This window comes from Channa argus, unplaced genomic scaffold (assembly GCF_033026475.1).
Source record: "Channa argus isolate prfri unplaced genomic scaffold, Channa argus male v1.0 Contig060, whole genome shotgun sequence".
NCBI lineage: Eukaryota > Metazoa > Chordata > Actinopteri > Anabantiformes > Channidae > Channa > Channa argus.
In genome coordinates this window covers 1-18,078 of record NW_027125279.1, presented here as the reverse complement: position 1 = coordinate 18,078, position 18,078 = coordinate 1, and the positions used below count along the sequence as shown (strand labels likewise).

Here is an 18,078-nt window from a genome sequence, read left to right as displayed (position 1 = left end):
CTTTCTCAAACTGTGCATAAGCGTAACAAAAGGCTGCAAGCCCTACGATGGATGCTGAGGTTTTCGAAAAAGTAGCAATTTAGAAAATCCAGCTGTTACTGCAGCCAGACTTGGCTACCCGTACAAACGTTTTGCCAAACAATATCGATCATCTAACCAACAATCCAACTGAAACCCACTAAACTCACAAACAAGAGCTTCACTCACTTAATTACACTGTCATAAGTTGCGCAAAGTCCCGACTGACGGCCCTTTCCAGCTGAGACAAAGGTGAGTATTGCAACAAATTGAGACTTTCCTCAAGAACACCTCGAGTATGTTGATTGAATTAGAGAATAACAACCTAATGACTTACTTCCACTGTCCTAAAGAGTCTGCGCCCACCAACGGCTGTCAGCATGGCCGAGCTGTCTAAGGCGCCAGATTCAAGGAACAACTCCTTCCCCAAAGGGACTTCTGGTCTCCAGTGGAGGCGTGGGTTCAAATCCCACTCCTGACATTACTTTTATCTGCATGTTGCTAATGATTTAGACATAATTGTATTGAACAACTTTGAAAACTTTTACAACTCATGATTGTCTTTTGTTGCACAAAGCAAAAGACATGGCAACACTATTGCATAATCCTTCTCTACCATATACCATTGTGCTGCTGAGATAATGCTGCCGCAACATTCTTACGAGAATGCACCTCGGGCACTCCTGGCAGTAATTTCTGACCACGCGCACAACTGACCCTCCACATCAACTCACGTCAAGTGAGGTGGCCATGATGTGCATGCAAACGATTAGTTCGAAGCAATTTATTCCAAGCCTAAGACTTACTGTCTGGAGGAAGATGCAGAAATCAAACGGCTAAATAGTTGCAGCTGATCTAAAAGTGATTACTGAAACAGAGTGGGACTTTGCTTAACCACGCCTGGAAAAATGTTGCTTTATTGAGGGTCAAAGGGTCTTTTCAGGTGTCCTTTTAGCGGCCCGGCTAGCTCAGTCGGTAGAGCATGAGACTCTTAATCTCAGGGTCGTGGGTTCGAGCCCCACGTTGGGCGGGGTCTTTTTTGATTATGGCCACACTGGAGAAGATCTGGGACCAACACAAAAACTGCAGAACAACTTGATTTCTTGTACAGCTGAAAATGAAAGTCACTGGGGGACTTTCATAGGGAACACCGAGGGTACTCGGTGTGTCATCTGGAAAGAGGAAAGTGGACAAGGTGATTTGGCAGCAGAACGAGGAACTTCAGGAGTGTATACAGAGAAAAAGGTTAGCTAAGAAGAAGTGGGACACTGCGAGGACTGAAGAGAGTCGACAAGAGTACAGGGAGATGCAGCGTAAGGTGAAGGTAGAGGTGGCAAAGAGCATATGAGGACTTGTATGCTAGGTTGGACACTAAAGAGGGAGGGGTGGATTTGTTCAGGTTGGCCAGACTAAGAGACAGAGATGGGAAGGATTTGCAGCAGGTTAGGGTGATTAATGATAAGGATGGAAATAAATTGACAGGTGCCAGGATTGTGATGGGAAGATGGAAGGAGAACTTTTTAAGAGTTAATCAATGAGGAAAATGAAAGGGAACAAAGAGTAGAAGAGGTGACTGGTGTGGAGCAGGAAGTAGCCAAGATTAGTAAGAGTGAAGTGAGGAGGACGTTGAAGAGGATGAAGAGTGGAAAGGCAGCGGGTCCTGATGACATACCTGTGGAGGTATGAAAGTGTCTAGGAGAGGTGGCAGTAGAGTTTCTGACTAGTTTGTTTAACAAGATCTTGGAGAGTGAGAGGAGGGCCGAGGACTGGAGGAGAAGTGTACTGGTGCCCATTTTTAAGAACAAGGGAGATGAGCAGAGCTGTGGCAACTACAGAGGAATAAAGTTGATGAGCCACACAATGAAGTTGTGGGAAATAGTAGTGGAAGCTAGGCTAAGGGCAGAGGTGAGCAATATGGTTTCATGCCTAGAAAGAGTCCAACAGATGAAGTATTTGCTTTGAGGATGCCGATGGAGAAATACAGAGAAGGTCATGGGGAGTTGCATTGTGTCTTCGTAGACTTAGAGAAAGCGTATGACAGGGTGCCGAGAGAGGAGCTGTGGTATTGTATGAGGAATTCTGGAGTGGCAGAGAAGTATGTTAGAGTGATGGAGGACATGTATGAAAGCTGTAAGACCGCGGTGAGGTGTGCTGTAGATGTGACAGAGGAGTTCAAGGTGGCGGTGGGTCTGCATCAAGGATCGGCTCAGAGCCCCTTCTTCCTTGCTCTGGTGGCGGACAGGCTGACAGATGAGGTTAGACTGGAATCTCCGTGGACTATGATGTTTGCGGATGACATTGTGATTTGTAGTGAGAACAGGGAGCAGGTGGAGGAAAATCTAGAGAGATGGAGGTCTGCTCTGGAAAACTGAGATGTGTGTCAATGAGAGGGACCCAGGTGGAACGGTGAGGTTACAGGGGGCAGAGGTGAAGAAGGTGCAGGACTTTAAGTACTTAGGGTCAACGGTTCAGAGCAACGGAGAGTGTGGAAAAGAGGTGAAGAGGCGACTGCAATCAGGTTGGAACGGGTGGACAAAAGTGTCAGGTGGGTTGTGTGATAAAAGAGTGTCAGCGAGAATGAAAGGAAGCCACCGTCTCAAGACAGTGGTGAGACCAGCGATGTTCTTCGGCTTAGAGACAGCGGCACTAAAGAAAACACAGGAGGCAGAGCTGGAGGTAGCAGAGCTTAAGATGTTGAGGTTCTCTTTGGGAGTAACGAGGATGGACAGGATCAAGAATGAGGACAAACGGTTAGTTCAAAGCAATATACTCCAAGCTTAAGACTTACTGTCTGGAGGAAGTTGCAGAAAACAAACGGCTAAATAGTTGCAGCTGATCTAAGAGCGATTAGTGAAATATAGTGGGACTTTGCTCAAAGACGCCTGGAAATATGTTGCTCATTGAAGGTCAAAGGGTCTTTTCAGGGTCCTCTTTGAGGCCCGGCTAGCTCAGGCGGTAGAGCATGAGACTTTTAATCTCAGGGTCGTGGGTTCGAGCCACACGTTATGTGTGGTGCTTTTAATACGGCCACACTGGATAAGATCTGGGACCAACACTGAAACTGCACAAAACCTTGATTTTTTGTACAGGTGAAATTGAAAGTCACTTCCTGCAATTACAGACAGTAAATTAGCCAAATTACAGTCGGCTTTCTCAGGGGAGGTGATTTCACAAATTGGGATATGGAAACCGACTTTACCCGACTAGATACCACTCGGAGTACCGCAATTTTATTGTCGTTTATACACGTAACCATGTTTCCAATCAGCTTTCTCAAACTGTGCATAAGCGTAACAAAAGGCTGCAAGCCCTACGATGGATGCTGAGGTTTTCGAAAAAGTAGCAATTCAGAAAATCCAGCTGCAACTGCAGCCAGACTTGGCTACCCGTACAAACGTTTTGCCAAACAATATCGATCATCTAACCAACACTCCAACTGAAACCCACTAAACTCACAAACAAGAGCTTCACTCACTTCATTACACTGTCATAAGTTGCGCAAAGTCCCGACTGACGGCCCTTTCCAGCTGAGACAAAGGTGAGTATTACAACAAATTGAGACTTTCCTCAAGAACACCTCGAGTATGTTGATTGAATTAGAGAATAACAACCTAATGACTTAGTTCCACTGTCCTAAAGAGCCGGCGCCCACCAACGGCTGTCAGGATGGCCGAGCGGTCTAAGGCGCCAGACTCAAGGAAGAACTCCTTCCCCAAAGGGACTTCTGGTCTCCAGTGGAGGCGTGGGTTCAAATCCCACTCCTGACATTACTTTTATCTGCATGTTGCTAATGATTTAGACATATTTGTATTGAACAACTTTGAAAACTTTAACAACTCGTGATTGTCTTTTGTTGCACAAAGCAAAAGACATGGCAACACTATTGCATAATCCTTCTCTACCATATACCATTGTGCTGCTGAGATAATGCTGCCGCAACATTCTTACGAGAATGCACCTCGGGCACTCCTGGCAGTAATTTCTGACCACGCGCACAACTGACCCTCCACATCAACTCACGTCAAGTGAGGTGGCCATGATGTGCATGCAAACGATTAGTTCGAAGCAATTTATTCCAAGCTTAAGACTTACTGTCTGGAGGAAGATGCAGAAAACAAACGGCTAAATAGTTGCAGCTGATCTAAAATTGATTGCTGAAACAGAGTGGGACTTTGCTTAAACACGCCTGGAAAAATGTTGCTTTATTGAGGGTCAAAGGGTCTTTTCAGGTGTCCTTTTAGCGGCCCGGCTAGCTCAGTCGGTAGAGCATGAGACTCTTAATCTCATGGTCGTGGGTTCAAGCCCCACGTTGGGCGGGGTCTTTTTTGATTATGGCCACACTGGAGAAGATCTGGGACCAACACAAAAACTGCAGAACAACTTGATTTCATGTACAGCTGAAAATGAAAGTCACTGGGGGACTTTCATAGGGAACACCGAGGGTACTCGGTGTGTCATCTGGAAAGAGGAAAGTGGACAAGGTGATTTGGCGGCAGAACGAGGAACTTCAGGAGTGTATACAGAGAAAAAGGTTAGCTAAGAAGAAGTGGGACACTGCAAGGACTGAAGAGAGTCGACAAGAGAACAGGGAGATGCAGCGTAAGGTGAAGGTAGAGGTGGCAAAGAGCATATGAGGACTTGTATGCTAGGTTGGACACTAAAGAGGGGGAGGTGGATTTGTTCAGGTTGGCCAGACTAAGAGACACAGATGGGAAGGATGTGCAGCAGGTTAGGGTGATTAATGATAAGGATGGAAATAAATTGACAGATGCCAGGATTGTGATGGGAAGATGGAAGGAGAACTTTTTAAGAGTTAATCAATGAGGAAAATGAAAGGGAACAAAGAGTAGAAGAGGTGACTGGTGTGGAGCAGTAAGTAGCCAAGATTAGTAAGAGTGAAGTGAGGAGGACGTTGAAGAGGATGAAGAGTGGAAAGGCAGCGGGTCCTGATGACATACCTGTGGAGGTATGAAAGTGTCTAGGAGAGGTGGCAGTAGAGTTTCTGACTAGTTTGTTTAACAAGATCTTGGAGAGTGAGAGGAGGGCCGAGGACTGGAGGAGAAGTGTACTGGTGCCCATTTTTAAGAACAAGGGAGATGAGCAGAGCTGTGGCAACTACAGAGGAAGAAAGTTGATGAGCCACACAATGAAGTTGTGGGAAATAGTAGTGGAAGCTAGGCTAAGGGCAGAGGTGAGCAATATGGTTTCATGCCTAGAAAATGTCCAACAGATGAAGTATTTGCTTTGAGGATGCCGATGGAGAAATACAGAGAAGGTCATGGGGAGTTGCATTGTGTCTTCGTAGACTTAGAGAAAGCGTATGACAGGGTGCCGAGAGAGGAGCTGTGGTATTGTATGAGGAATTCTGGAGTGGCAGAGAAGTATGTTAGAGTGATGGAGGACATGTATGAAAGCTGTAAGACTGCAGTGAGGCCCGGCTAGCTCAGGTGGTAGAGCATGAGAGTTTTAATCTCAGGGTCGTGGGTTCGAGCCCCATGTTATGTGTGGTGCTTTTAATACGGCCACACTGGATAAGATCTGGGACCAACACTAAAACTCCACAAAACCTTGATTTCTTGTACAGCTGAAAATGAAAGTCACTTCCTGCAATTACACACAGTAAAGTAGCCAAATTACAGTCGGCTTTCTCAGGGGAGGTGATTTCACAAATTGGGATATGGAAACCGACTTTACCCGACTAGATACCACTCGGAGTACCGCAATTTTGTTGTCGTTTATACACGTAACCAAGTTTCCAATCAGCTTTCTCAAACTGTGCATAAGCGTAACAAAAGGCTGCAAGCCCTACGATGGATGATGAGGTTTTCGAAAAAGTAGCAATTCAGAAAATCGAAAATCGAGGAGAAGTGTACTGGTGCCCATTTTTAAGAACAAGGGAGATGAGCAGAGCTGTGGCAACTACAGAGGAATAAAGTTGATGAGCCACACAATGAAGTTGTGGGAAATAGTAGTGGAAGCTAGGCTAAGGGCAGAGGTGAGCAATATGGTTTCATGCCTAGAAAGAGTCCAACAGATGAAGTATTTGCTTTGAGGATGCCGATGGAGAAATACAGAGAAGGTCATGGGGAGTTGCATTGTGTCTTCGTAGACTTAGAGAAAGCTATTGCATAATCCTTCTCTACCATATACCATTGTGCTGCTGAGATAATGCTGCCGCAACATTCTTACGAGAATGCACCTCGGGCACTCCTGGCAGTAATTTCTGACCACGCGCACAACTGACCCTCCACATCAACTCACGTCAAGTGAGGTGGCCATGATGTGCATGCAAACGATTAGTTCGAAGCAATTTATTCCAAGCCTAAGACTTACTGTCTGGAGGAAGATACAGAAATCAAACGGCTAAATAGTTGCAGCTGATCTAAAAGTGATTGCTGAAACAGAGTGGGACTTTGCTTAAACACGCCTGGAAAAATGTTGCTTTATTGAGGGTCAAAGGGTCTTTTCAGGTGTCCTTTTAGCGGCCCGGCTAGCTCAGTCGGTAGAGCATGAGACTCTTAATCTCAGGGTCGTGGGTTCGAGCCCCACGTTGGGCGGGGTCATTTTTGATTATGGCCACACTGGAGAAGATCTGGGACCAACACAAAAACTGCAGAACAACTTGATTTCTTGTACAGCTGAAAATGAAAGTCACTGGGGGACTTTCATAGGGAACACCGAGGGTACTCGGTGTCTCATCTGGAAAGAGGAAAGTGGACAAGGTGATTTGGCGGCAGAACGAGGAACTTCAGGAGTGTATACAGAGAAAAAGGTTAGCTAAGAAGAAGTGGGACACTGCGAGGACTGAAGAGAGTCGACAAGAGTACCGGGAGATGCAGCGTAAGGTGAAGGAAGAGGTGGCAAAGAGCATATGAGGACTTGTATGCTAGGTTGGACACTAAAGAGGGAGAGGTGGATTTGTTCAGGTTGGCCAGACTAAGAGACAGAGATGGGAAGGATGTGCAGCAGGTTAGGGTGATTAATGATAAGGATGGAAATAAATTGACAGGTGCCAGGATTGTGATGGGAAGATGGAAGGAGAACTTTTTAAGAGTTAATCAATGAGGAAAATGAAAGGGAACAAAGAGTAGAAGAGGTGACTGGTGTGGAGCAGGAAGTAGCCAAGATTAGTAAGAGTGAAGTGAGGAGGATGTTGAAGAGGATGAAGAGTGGAAAGGCAGCGGGTCCTGATGACATACCTGTGGAGGTATGAAAGTGTCTAGGAGAGGTGGCAGTAGAGTTTCTGACTAGTTTGTTTAACAAGATCTTGGAGAGTGAGAGGAGGTTCGAGGACTGGAGGAGAAGTGTACTGGTGCCCATTTTTAAGAACAAGGGAGATGAGCAGAGCTGTGGCAACTACAGAGGAATAAAGTTGATGAGCCACACAATGAAGTTGTGGGAAATAGTAGTGGAAGCTAGGCTAAGGGCAGAGGTGAGCAATATGGTTTCATGCCTAGAAAGAGTCTAACAGATGAAGTATTTGCTTTGAGGATGCCGATGGAGAAATACAGAGAAGGTCATGGGGAGTTGCATTGTGTCTTCGTAGACTTAGAGAAAGCGTATGACAGGGTGCCGAGAGAGGAGCTGTGGTATTGTATGAGGAATTCTGGAGTGGCAGAGAAGTATGTTAGAGTGATGGAGGACATGTATGAAAGCTGTAAGACCGTGGTGAGGTGTGCTGTAGATGTGACAGAGGAGTTCAAGGTGGCGGTGGGTCTGCATCAAGGATCGGCTCTGAGCCCCTTCTTCCTTGCTCTGGTGGCGGACAGGCTGACAGATAAGGTTAGACTGGAATCTCCGTGGACTATGATGTTTGCGGATGGCATTGTGATTTGTAGTGAGAACAGGGAGCTGGTGGAGGAAAATCTAGAGAGATGGAGGTCTGCTCTGGAAAACTGAGATGTGTGTCAATGAGAGGGACCCAGGTGGAACGGTGAGGTTACAGGGGGCAGAGGTGAAGAAGGTGCAGGACTTTAAGTACTTAGGGTCAACGGTTCAGAGCAACGGAGAGTGTGGAAAAGAGATGAAGAGGCGACTGCAATCAGGTTGGAACGGGTGGACAAAAGTGTCAGGTGGGTTGTGTGATAAAAGAGTGTCAGCGAGAATGAAAGGAAGCCACCGTCTCAAGACAGTGGTGAGACCAGCGATGTTCTTCGGCTTAGAGACAGCGGCACTAAAGAAAACACAGGAGGCAGAGCTGGAGGTAGCAGAGCTTAAGATGTTGAGGTTCTCTTTGGGAGTAACGAGGATGGACAGGATCAAGAATGAGGACAAACGGTTAGTTCAAAGCAATATACTCCAAGCCTAAGACTTACTGTCTGGAGGAAGTTGCAGAAAACAACTGGCTAAATAGTTGCAGCTGATGTAAGAGCGATTGCTGAAACAAAGTGGGACTTTGCTCAAAGACGCCTGGAAATATGTTGCTTCATTGAAGGTCAAAGGGTCTTTTCAGGGTCCTCTTTGAGGCCTAGCTAGCTCAGGCAGTAGAGCATGAGAGTTTTAATCTCAGGGTCGTGGGTTCTAGCCCCACGTTATGTGTGGTGCTTTTAATACGGCCACACTGGATAAGATCTGGGACCAACATTAAAACTCCACAAAACCTTGATTTCTTGTACAGCTGAAAATGAAAGTCACTTCCTGCAATTACACACAGTAAAGTAGCCAAATTACAGTCGGCTTTCTCAGGGGAGGTGATTTCACAAATTGGGATATGGAAACCGACTTTACCCGACTAGATACCAGTCGGAGTACCGCAATTTTGTTGTCGTTTATACACGTAACCATGTTTCCAATCAGCTTTCTCCAACTGTGCATAAGCGTAACAAAAGGCTGCAAGCCCTACGATGGATGCTGAGGTTTTCGAAAAAGTAGCAATTCAGAAAATCCAGCTGCAACTGCAGCCAGACTTGGCTACCCGTACAAACGTTTTGCCAAACAATATCGATCATCTAACCAACACTCCAACTGAAACCCACTAAACTCACAAACAAGAGCTTCACTCACTTCATTACACTGTCACAAGTTGCGCAAAGTCCCGACTGACGGCCCTTTCCAGCTGAGACAAAGGTGAGTATTGCAACAAATTGAGACTTTCCTCAAGAACACCTCGAGTATGTTGATTGAATTAGAGAATAACAACCTAATGACTTACTTCCACTGTCCTAAAGAGTCGGCGCCCACCAACGGCTGTCAGGGTGGCCGAGCGGTCTAAAGCGCCAGACTAAAGGAAGAACTCCTTCCCCAAAGGGACTTCTGGTCTCCAGTGGAGGCGTGGGTTCAAATCCCACTCCTGACATTACTTTTATCTGCATGTTGCTAATGATTTAGACATAATTGTATTGAACAACTTTGAAAACTTTAACAACTCGGGATTGTCTTTTGTTGCACAAAGCAAAAGACATGGCAACACTATTGCATAATCCTTCTCTACCATATACCATTGTGCTGCTGAGATAATGCTGCCGCAACATTCTTACGAGAATGCACCTCGGGCACTCCTGGCAGTAATTTCTGACCACGCGCACAACTGACCCTCCACATCAACTCACGTCAAGTGAGGTGGCCATGATGTGCATGCAAACGATTAGTTCGAAGCAATTTATTCCAAGCCTAAGACTTACTGTCTGGAGGAAGATGCAGAAATCAAACGGCTAAATAGTTGCAGCTGATCTAAAAGTGATTGCTGAAACAGAGTGGGACTTTGCTTAAACACGCCTGGAAAATTGTTGCTTTATTGAGGGTCAAAGGGTCTTTTCAGGTGTCCTTTTAGCGGCCCGGCTAGCTCAGTCGGTAGAGCATGAGACTCTTAATCTCAGGGTCGTGGGTTCGAGCCCCACGTTGGGCGGGGACTTTTTTATTATGGCCACACTGGAGAAGATCTGGGACCAACACAAAAACTGCAGAACAACTTGATTTCTTGTACAGCTGAAAATGAAAGTCACTGGGGGACTTTCATAGGGAACACCGAGGGTACTCGGTGTGTCATCTGGAAAGAGGAAAGTGGACAAGGTGATTTGGCAGCAGAACGAGGAACTTCAGGAGTGTATACAGAGAAAAAGGTTAGCTAAGAAGAAGTGGGACACTGCGAGGACTGAAGAGAGTCGACAAGAGTACAGGGAGATGCAGCGTAAGGTGAAGGTAGAGGTGGCAAAGAGCATATGAGGACTTGTATGCTAGGTTGGACACTAAAGAGGGAGGGGTGGATTTGTTCAGGTTGGCCAGACTAAGAGACAGAGATGGGAAGGATTTGCAGCAGGTTAGGGTGATTAATGATAAGGATGGAAATAAATTGACAGGTGCCAGGATTGTGATGGGAAGATGGAAGGAGAACTTTTTAAGAGTTAATCAATGAGGAAAATGAAAGGGAACAAAGAGTAGAAGAGGTGACTGGTGTGGAGCAGGAAGTAGCCAAGATTAGTAAGAGTGAAGTGAGGAGGACGTTGAAGAGGATGAAGAGTGGAAAGGCAGCGGGTCCTGATGACATACCTGTGGAGGTATGAAAGTGTCTAGGAGAGGTGGCAGTAGAGTTTCTGACTAGTTTGTTTAACAAGATCTTGGAGAGTGAGAGGAGGGCCGAGGACTGGAGGAGAAGTGTACTGGTGCCCATTTTTAAGAACAAGGGAGATGAGCAGAGCTGTGGCAACTACAGAGGAATAAAGTTGATGAGCCACACAATGAAGTTGTGGGAAATAGTAGTGGAAGCTAGGCTAAGGGCAGAGGTGAGCAATATGGTTTCATGCCTAGAAAATGTCCAACAGATGAAGTATTTGCTTTGAGGATGCCGATGGAGAAATACAGAGAAGGTCATGGGGAGTTGCATTGTGTCTTCGTAGACTTAGAGAAAGCGTATGACAGGGTGCCGAGAGAGGAGCTGTGGTATTGTATGAGGAATTCTGGAGTGGCAGAGAAGTATGTTAGAGTGATGGAGGACATGTATGAAAGCTGTAAGACCGCAGTGACGCCCGGCTAGCTCAGGTGGTAGAGCATGAGAGTTTTAATCTCAGGGTCGTGGGTTCGAGCCCAATGTTATGTGTGGTGCTTTTAATACGGCCACACTGGATAAGATCTGGGACCAACACTAAAACTCCACAAAACCTTGATTTCTTGTACAGCTGAAAATGAAAGTCACTTCCTGCAATTACACACAGTAAAGTAGCCAAATTACAGTCGGCTTTCTCAGGGGAGGTGATTTCACAAATTGGGATATGGAAACCGACTTTACCCGACTAGATACCACTCGGAGTACCGCAATTTTGTTGTCGTTTATACACGTAACCAAGTTTCAAATCAGCTTTCTCAAACTGTGCATAAGCGTAACAAAAGGCTGCAAGCCCTACGATGGATGATGAGGTTTTCGAAAAAGTAGCAATTCAGAAAATCGAAAATCGAGGAGAAGTGTACTGGTGCCCATTTTTAAGAACAAGGGAGATGAGCAGAGCTGTGGCAACTACAGAGGAATAAAGTTGATGAGCCACACAATGAAGTTGTGGGAAATAGTAGTGGAAGCTAGGCTAAGGGCAGAGGTGAGCAATATGGTTTCATGCCTAGAAAGAGTCCAACAGATGAAGTATTTGCTTTGAGGATGCCGATGGAGAAATACAGAGAAGGTCATGGGGAGTTGCATTGTGTCTTCGTAGACTTAGAGAAATCGTATGACAGGGTGCCGAGAGAGGAGCTGTGGTATTGTATGAGGAATTCTGGAGTGGCAGAGAAGTATGTTACAGTGATGGAGGACATGTATGAAAGCTGTAAGACCGTGGTGAGGTGTGCTGTAGATGTGACAGAGGAGTTCAAGGTGGCGGTGGGTCTGCATCAAGGATCGGCTCTGAGCCCCTTCTTCTTTGCTCTGGTGGCGGACAGGCTGACAGATGAGGTTAGACTGGGATCTCCGTGGACTATGATGTTTGCGGATGACATTGTGATTTGTAGTGAGAACAGGGAGCAGGTGGAGGAAAATCTAGAGAGATGGAGGTCTGCTCTGGAAAACTGAGATGTGTGTCAATGAGAGGGACCTAGGTGGAACGGTGAGGTTACAGGGGGCAGAGGTGAAGAAGGTGCAGGACTTTAAGTACTTAGGGTCAACGGTTCAGAGCAACGGAGAGTGTGGAAAAGAGTTGAAGAGGCGACTGCAATCAGGTTGGAACGGGTGGACAAAAGTGTCAGGTGGGTTGTGTGATAAAAGAGTGTCAGCGAGAATGAAAGGAAGCCACCGTCTCAAGACAGTGGTGAGACCAGCGATGTTCTTCGGCTTAGAGACAGCGGCACTAAAGAAAACACAGGAGGCAGAGCTGGAGGTAGCAGAGCTTAAGATGTTGAGGTTCTCTTTGGGAGTAACGAGGATGGACAGGATCAAGAATGAAGACAAACGGTTAGTTCAAAGCAATATACTCCAAGCTTAAGACTTACTGTCTGGAGGAAGTTGCAGAAAACAAACGGCTAAATAGTTGCAGCTGATGTAAGAGCGATTGCTGAAACAAAGTGGGACTTTGCTCAAAGACGCCTGGAAATATGTTGCTCATTGAAGGTCAAAGGGTCTTTTCAGGGTCCTCTTTGAGGCCCGGCTAGCTCAGGCGGTAGAGCATGAGACTTTTAATCTCAGGGTCGTGGGTTCGAGCCACACGTTATGTGTGGTGCTTTTAATACGGCCACACTGGATAAGATCTGGGACCAACACTAAAACTCCACAAAACCTTGATTTTTTGTACAGGTGAAATTGAAAGTCACTTCCTGCAATTACACACAGTAAAGTAGCCAAATTACAGTCGGCTTTCTCAAGGGAGGTGATTTCACAAATTGGGATATGGAAACCGACTTTACCCGACTAGATACCACTCGGAGTACCGCAATTTTGTTGTCGTTTATACACGTAACCATGTTTCCAATCAGTTTTCTCAAACTGTGCATAAGCGTAACAAAAGGCTGCAAGCCCTACGATGGATGCTGAGGTTTTCGAAAAAGTAGCAATTCAGAAAATCCAGCTGCAACTGCAGCCAGACTTGGCTACCCGTACAAACGTTTTGCCAAACAATATCGATCATCTAACCAACACTCCAACTGAAACCCACTAAACTCACAAACAAGAGCTTCACTCACTTCATTACACTGTCATAAGTTGCGCAAAGTCCCGACTGACGGCCCTTTCCAGCTGAGACAAAGGTGAGTATTACAACAAATTGAGACTTTCCTCAAGAACACCTCGAGTATGTTGATTGAATTAGAGAATAACAACCTAATGACTTAGTTCCACTGTCCTAAAGAGTCGGCGCCCACCAACGGCTGTCAGGATGGCCGAGCGGTCTAAGGCGCCAGACTCAAGGAAGAAATCCTTCCCCAAAGGGACTTATGGTCTCCAGTGGAGGCGTGGGTTCAAATCCCACTCCTGACATTACTTTTATCTGCATGTTGCTAATGATTTAGACATATTTGTATTGAACAACTTTGAAAACTTTAACAACTCGTGATTGTCTTTTGTTGCACAAAGCAAAAGACATGGCAACACTATTGCATAATCCTTCTCTACCATATACCATTGTGCTGCTGAGATAATGCTGCCGCAACATTCTTACGAGAATGCACCTCGGGCACTCCTGGCAGTAATTTCTGACCACGCGCACAACTGACCCTCCACATCAACTCACGTCAAGTGAGGTGGCCATGATGTGCATGCAAACGATTAGTTCGAAACAATTTATTCCAAGCCTAAGACTTACTGCCTGGAGGAAGATGCAGAAATCAAACGGCTAAATAGTTGCAGCTGATCTAAAAGTGATTGCTGAAACAGAGTGGGACTTTGCTTAAACACGCCTGGAAAAATGTTGCTTTATTGAGGGTCAAAGGGTCTTTTCAGGTGTCCTTTTAGCGGCCCGGCTAGCTCAGTCGGTAGAGCATGAGACTCTTAATCTCAGGGTCGTGGGTTCGAGCCCCACGTTGGGCGGGGTCTTTTTTGATTATGGCCACACTGGAGAAGACCTGGGACCAACACAAAAACTGCAGAACAACTTGATTTCTTGTACAGCTGAAAATGAAAGTCACCGGGGGACTTTCATAGGGAACACCGAGGGTACTCGGTGTGTCATCTGGAAAGAGGAAAGTGGACAAGGATTTGGCGGCAGAACGAGGAACTTCAGGAGTGTATACAGAGAAAAAGGTTAGCTAAGAAGAAGTGGGACACTGCGAGGACTGAAGAGAGTCGACAAGAGTACAGGGAGATGCAGCGTAAGGTGAAGGTAGAGGTGGCAAAGAGCATATGAGGACTTGTATGCTAGGTTGGACACTAAAGAGGGAGGGGGGGATTTGTTCAGGTTGGCCAGACTAAGAGACAGAGATGGGAAGGATTTGCAGCAGGTTAGGGTGATTAATGATAAGGATGGAAATAAATTGACAGGTGCCAGGATTGTGATGGGAAGATGGAAGGAGAACTTTTTAAGAGTTAATCAATGAGGAAAATGAAAGGGAACAAAGAGTAGAAGAGGTGACTGGTGTGGAGCAGGAAGTAGCCAAGATTAGTAAGAGTGAAGTGAGGAGGACGTTGAAGAGGATGAAGAGTGGAAAGGCAGCGGGTCCTGATGACATACCTGTGGAGGTATGAAAGTGTCTAGGAGAGGTGGCAGTAGAGTTTCTGACTAGTTTGTTTAACAAGATCTTGGAGAGTGAGAGGAGGGCCGAGGACTGGAGGAGAAGTGTACTGGTGCCCATTTTTAAGAACAAAGGAGATGAGCAGAGCTGTGGCAACTACAGAGGAATAAAGTTGATGAGCCACACAATGAAGTTGTGGGAAATAGTAGTGGAAGCTAGGCTAAGGGCAGAGGTGAGCAATATGGTTTCATGCCTAGAAAGAATCCAACAGATGAAGTATTTGCTTTGAGGATGCCGATGGAGAAATACAGAGAAGGTCATGGGGAGTTGCATTGTGTCTTCGTAGACTTAGAGAAAGCGTATGACAGGGTGCCGAGAGAGGAGCTGTGGTATTGTATGAGGAATTCTGGAGTGGCAGAGAAGTATGTTACAGTGATGGAGGACATGTATGAAAGCTGTAAGACCGTGGTGAGGTGTGCTGTAGATGTGACAGAGGAGTTCAAGGTGGCGGTGGGTCTGCATCAAGGATCGGCTCTGAGCCCCTTCTTCCTTGCTCTGGTGGCGGACAGGCTGACAGATGAGGTTAGACTGGGATCTCCGTGGACTATGATGTTTGCGGATGACATTGTGATTTGTAGTGAGAACAGGGATCTGGTGGAGGAAAATCTAGAGAGATGGAGGTCTGCTCTGGAAAACTGAGATGTGTGTCAATGAGAGGGACCCAGGTGGAACGGTGAGGTTACAGGGGGCAGAGGTGAAGAAGGTGCAGGACTTTAAGTACTTAGGGTCAACGGTTCAGAGCAACGGAGAGTGTGGAAAAGAGATGAAGAGGCGACTGCAATCAGGTTGGAACGGGTGGACAAAAGTGTCAGGTGGGTTGTGTGATAAAAGAGTGTCAGCGAGAATGAAAGGAAGCCACCGTCTCAAGACAGTGGTGAGACCAGCGATGTTGTTCGGCTTAGAGACAGCGGCACTAAAGAAAACACAGGAGGCAGAGCTGGAGGTAGCAGAGCTTAAGATGTTGAGGTTCTCTTTGGGAGTAACGAGGATGGACAGGATCAAGAATGAGGACAAACGGTTAGTTCAAAGCAATATACTCCAAGCCTAAGACTTACTGTCTGGAGGAAGTTGCAGAAAACAACTGGCTAAATAGTTGCAGCTGATGTAAGAGCGATTGCTGAAACAAAGTGGGACTTTGCTCAAAGACGCCTGGAAATATGTTGCTTCATTGAAGGTCAAAGGGTCTTTTCAGGGTCCTCTTTGAGGCCCAGCTAGCTCAGGCAGTAGAGCATGAGAGTTTTAATCTCAGGGTCGTGGGTTCGAGCCCCACGTTATGTGTGGTGCTTTTAATACGGCCACACTGGATAAGATCTGGGACCAACATTAAAACTCCACAAAACCTTGATTTCTTGTACAGCTGAAAATGAAAGTCACTTCCTGCAATTACACACAGTAAAGTAGCCAAATTACAGTCGGCTTTCTCAGGGGAGGTGATTTCACAAATTGGGATATGGAAACCGACTTTACCCGACTAGATACCAGTCGGAGTACCGCAATTTTGTTGTCGTTTATACACGTAACCATGTTTCCAATCAGCTTTCTCCAACTGTGCATAAGCGTAACAAAAGGCTGCAAGCCCTACGATGGATGCTGAGGTTTTCGAAAAAGTAGCAATTCAGAAAATCCAGCTGCAACTGCAGCCAGACTTGGCTACCCGTACAAACGTTTTGCCAAACAATATCGATCATCTAACCAACACTCCAACTGAAACCCACTAAACTCACAAACAAGAGCTTCACTCACTTCATTACACTGTCACAAGTTGCGCAAAGTCCCGACTGACGGCCCTTTCCAGCTGAGACAAAGGTGAGTATTGCAACAAATTGAGACTTTCCTCAAGAACACCTCGAGTATGTTGATTGAATTAGAGAATAACAACCTAATGACTTACTTCCACTGTCCTAAACAGTCGGCGCCCACCAACGGCTGTCAGGGTGGCCGAGCGGTCTAAGGCGCCAGACTAAAGGAACAACTCCTTCCCCAAAGGGACTTCTGGTCTCCAGTGGAGGCGTGGGTTCAAATCCCACTCCTGACATTACTTTTATCTGCATGTTGCTAATGATTTAGACATAATTGTATTGAACAAATTTGAAAACTTTAACAACTCGTGATTGTCTTTTGTTGCACAAAGCAAAAGACATGGCAACACTATTGCATAATCCTTCTCTACCATATACCATTGTGCTGCTGAGATAATGCTGCCGCAACATTCTTACGAGAATGCACCTCGGGCACTCCTGGCAGTAATTTCTGACCACGCGCACAACTGACCCTCCACATCAACTCACGTCAAGTGAGGTGGCCATGATGTGCATGCAAACGATTAGTTCGAAGCAATTTATTCCAAGCCTAAGACTTACTGCCTGGAGGAAGATGCAGAAATCAAACGGCTAAATAGTTGCAGCTGATCTAAAAGTGATTGCTGAAACAGAGTGGGACTTTGCTTAAACACGCCTGGAAAAATGTTGCTTTATTGAGGGTCAAAGGGTCTTTTCAGGTGTCCTTTTAGCGGCCCGGCTAGCTCAGTCGGTAGAGCATGAGACTCTTAATCTCAGGGTCGTGGGTTCGAGCCCCACGTTGGGTGGGGACTTTTTTGATTATGGCCACACTGGAGAAGATCTGGGACCAACACAAAAACTGCAGAACAACTTGATTTCTTGTACAGCTGAAAATGAAAGTCACTGGGGGACTTTCATAGGGAACACCGAGGGTACTCGGTGTGTCATCTGGAAAGAGGAAAGTGGACAAGGTGATTTGGCGGCAGAACGAGGAACTTCAGGAGTGTATACAGAGAAAAAGGTTAGCTAAGAAGAAGTGGGACACTGCGAGGACTGAAGAGAGTCGACAAGAGTACAGGGAGATGCAGCGTAAGGTGAAGGTAGAGGTGGCAAAGAGCATATGAGGACTTGTATGCTAGGTTGGACACTAAAGAGGGAGAGGTGGATTTGTTCAGGTTGGCCAGACTAAGAGACAGAGATGGGAAGGATGTGCAGCAGGTTAGGGTGATTAATGATAAGGATGGAAATAAATTGACAGGTGCCAGGATTGTGATGGGAAGATGGAAGGAGAACTTTTTAAGAGTTAATCAATGAGGAAAATGAAAGGGAACAAAGAGTAGAAGAGGTGACTGGTGTGGAGCAGGAAGTAGCCAAGATTAGTAAGAGTGAAGTGAGGAGGATGTTGAAGAGGATGAAGAGTGGAAAGGCAGCGGGTCCTGATGACATACCTGTGGAGGTATGAAAGTGTCTAGGAGAGGTGGCAGTAGAGTTTCTGACTAGTTTGTTTAACAAGATCTTGGAGAGTGAGAGGAGGTTCGAGGACTGGAGGAGAAGTGTACTGGTGCCCATTTTTAAGAACAAGGGAGATGAGCAGAGCTGTGGCAACTACAGAGGAAGAAAGTTGATGAGCCACACAATGAAGTTGTGG

The 18,078-nt window shown here is 46.1% G+C and overlaps 10 non-coding genes across 10 annotated transcripts; all 10 read left to right on the top strand.

Moving 5' to 3' along the window:
• Positions 1-975: 975 nt before the first annotated feature.
• Positions 976-1,048, top strand: trnak-cuu (transfer RNA lysine (anticodon CUU)). The gene has a single exon. It is a non-coding gene; the product is annotated as a tRNA-Lys (tRNA).
• A 2,630-nt stretch (positions 1,049-3,678) lies between these two features.
• Positions 3,679-3,785, top strand: trnal-caa (transfer RNA leucine (anticodon CAA)). Its single transcript has 2 exons — positions 3,679-3,716; positions 3,741-3,785. It is a non-coding gene; the product is annotated as a tRNA-Leu (tRNA).
• A 476-nt stretch (positions 3,786-4,261) lies between these two features.
• Positions 4,262-4,334, top strand: trnak-cuu (transfer RNA lysine (anticodon CUU)). The gene has a single exon. It is a non-coding gene; the product is annotated as a tRNA-Lys (tRNA).
• Positions 4,335-6,502: 2,168 nt separating this feature from the next.
• Positions 6,503-6,575, top strand: trnak-cuu (transfer RNA lysine (anticodon CUU)). The gene has a single exon. It is a non-coding gene; the product is annotated as a tRNA-Lys (tRNA).
• A 2,631-nt stretch (positions 6,576-9,206) lies between these two features.
• Positions 9,207-9,313, top strand: trnaf-aaa (transfer RNA phenylalanine (anticodon AAA)). The gene is made up of 2 exons: positions 9,207-9,244; positions 9,269-9,313. It is a non-coding gene; the product is annotated as a tRNA-Phe (tRNA).
• A 476-nt stretch (positions 9,314-9,789) lies between these two features.
• trnak-cuu (transfer RNA lysine (anticodon CUU)) lies at positions 9,790-9,862 on the top strand. Its single transcript has one exon. It is a non-coding gene; the product is annotated as a tRNA-Lys (tRNA).
• A 3,433-nt stretch (positions 9,863-13,295) lies between these two features.
• On the top strand, positions 13,296-13,402 carry trnal-caa (transfer RNA leucine (anticodon CAA)). Its single transcript has 2 exons — positions 13,296-13,333; positions 13,365-13,402. It is a non-coding gene; the product is annotated as a tRNA-Leu (tRNA).
• A 476-nt stretch (positions 13,403-13,878) lies between these two features.
• Positions 13,879-13,951, top strand: trnak-cuu (transfer RNA lysine (anticodon CUU)). The gene has a single exon. It is a non-coding gene; the product is annotated as a tRNA-Lys (tRNA).
• Positions 13,952-16,580: 2,629 nt separating this feature from the next.
• On the top strand, positions 16,581-16,687 carry trnaf-aaa (transfer RNA phenylalanine (anticodon AAA)). The gene is made up of 2 exons: positions 16,581-16,618; positions 16,643-16,687. It is a non-coding gene; the product is annotated as a tRNA-Phe (tRNA).
• Positions 16,688-17,163: 476 nt separating this feature from the next.
• trnak-cuu (transfer RNA lysine (anticodon CUU)) lies at positions 17,164-17,236 on the top strand. Its single transcript has one exon. It is a non-coding gene; the product is annotated as a tRNA-Lys (tRNA).
• The last annotated feature ends 842 nt before the right edge of the window (positions 17,237-18,078 follow it).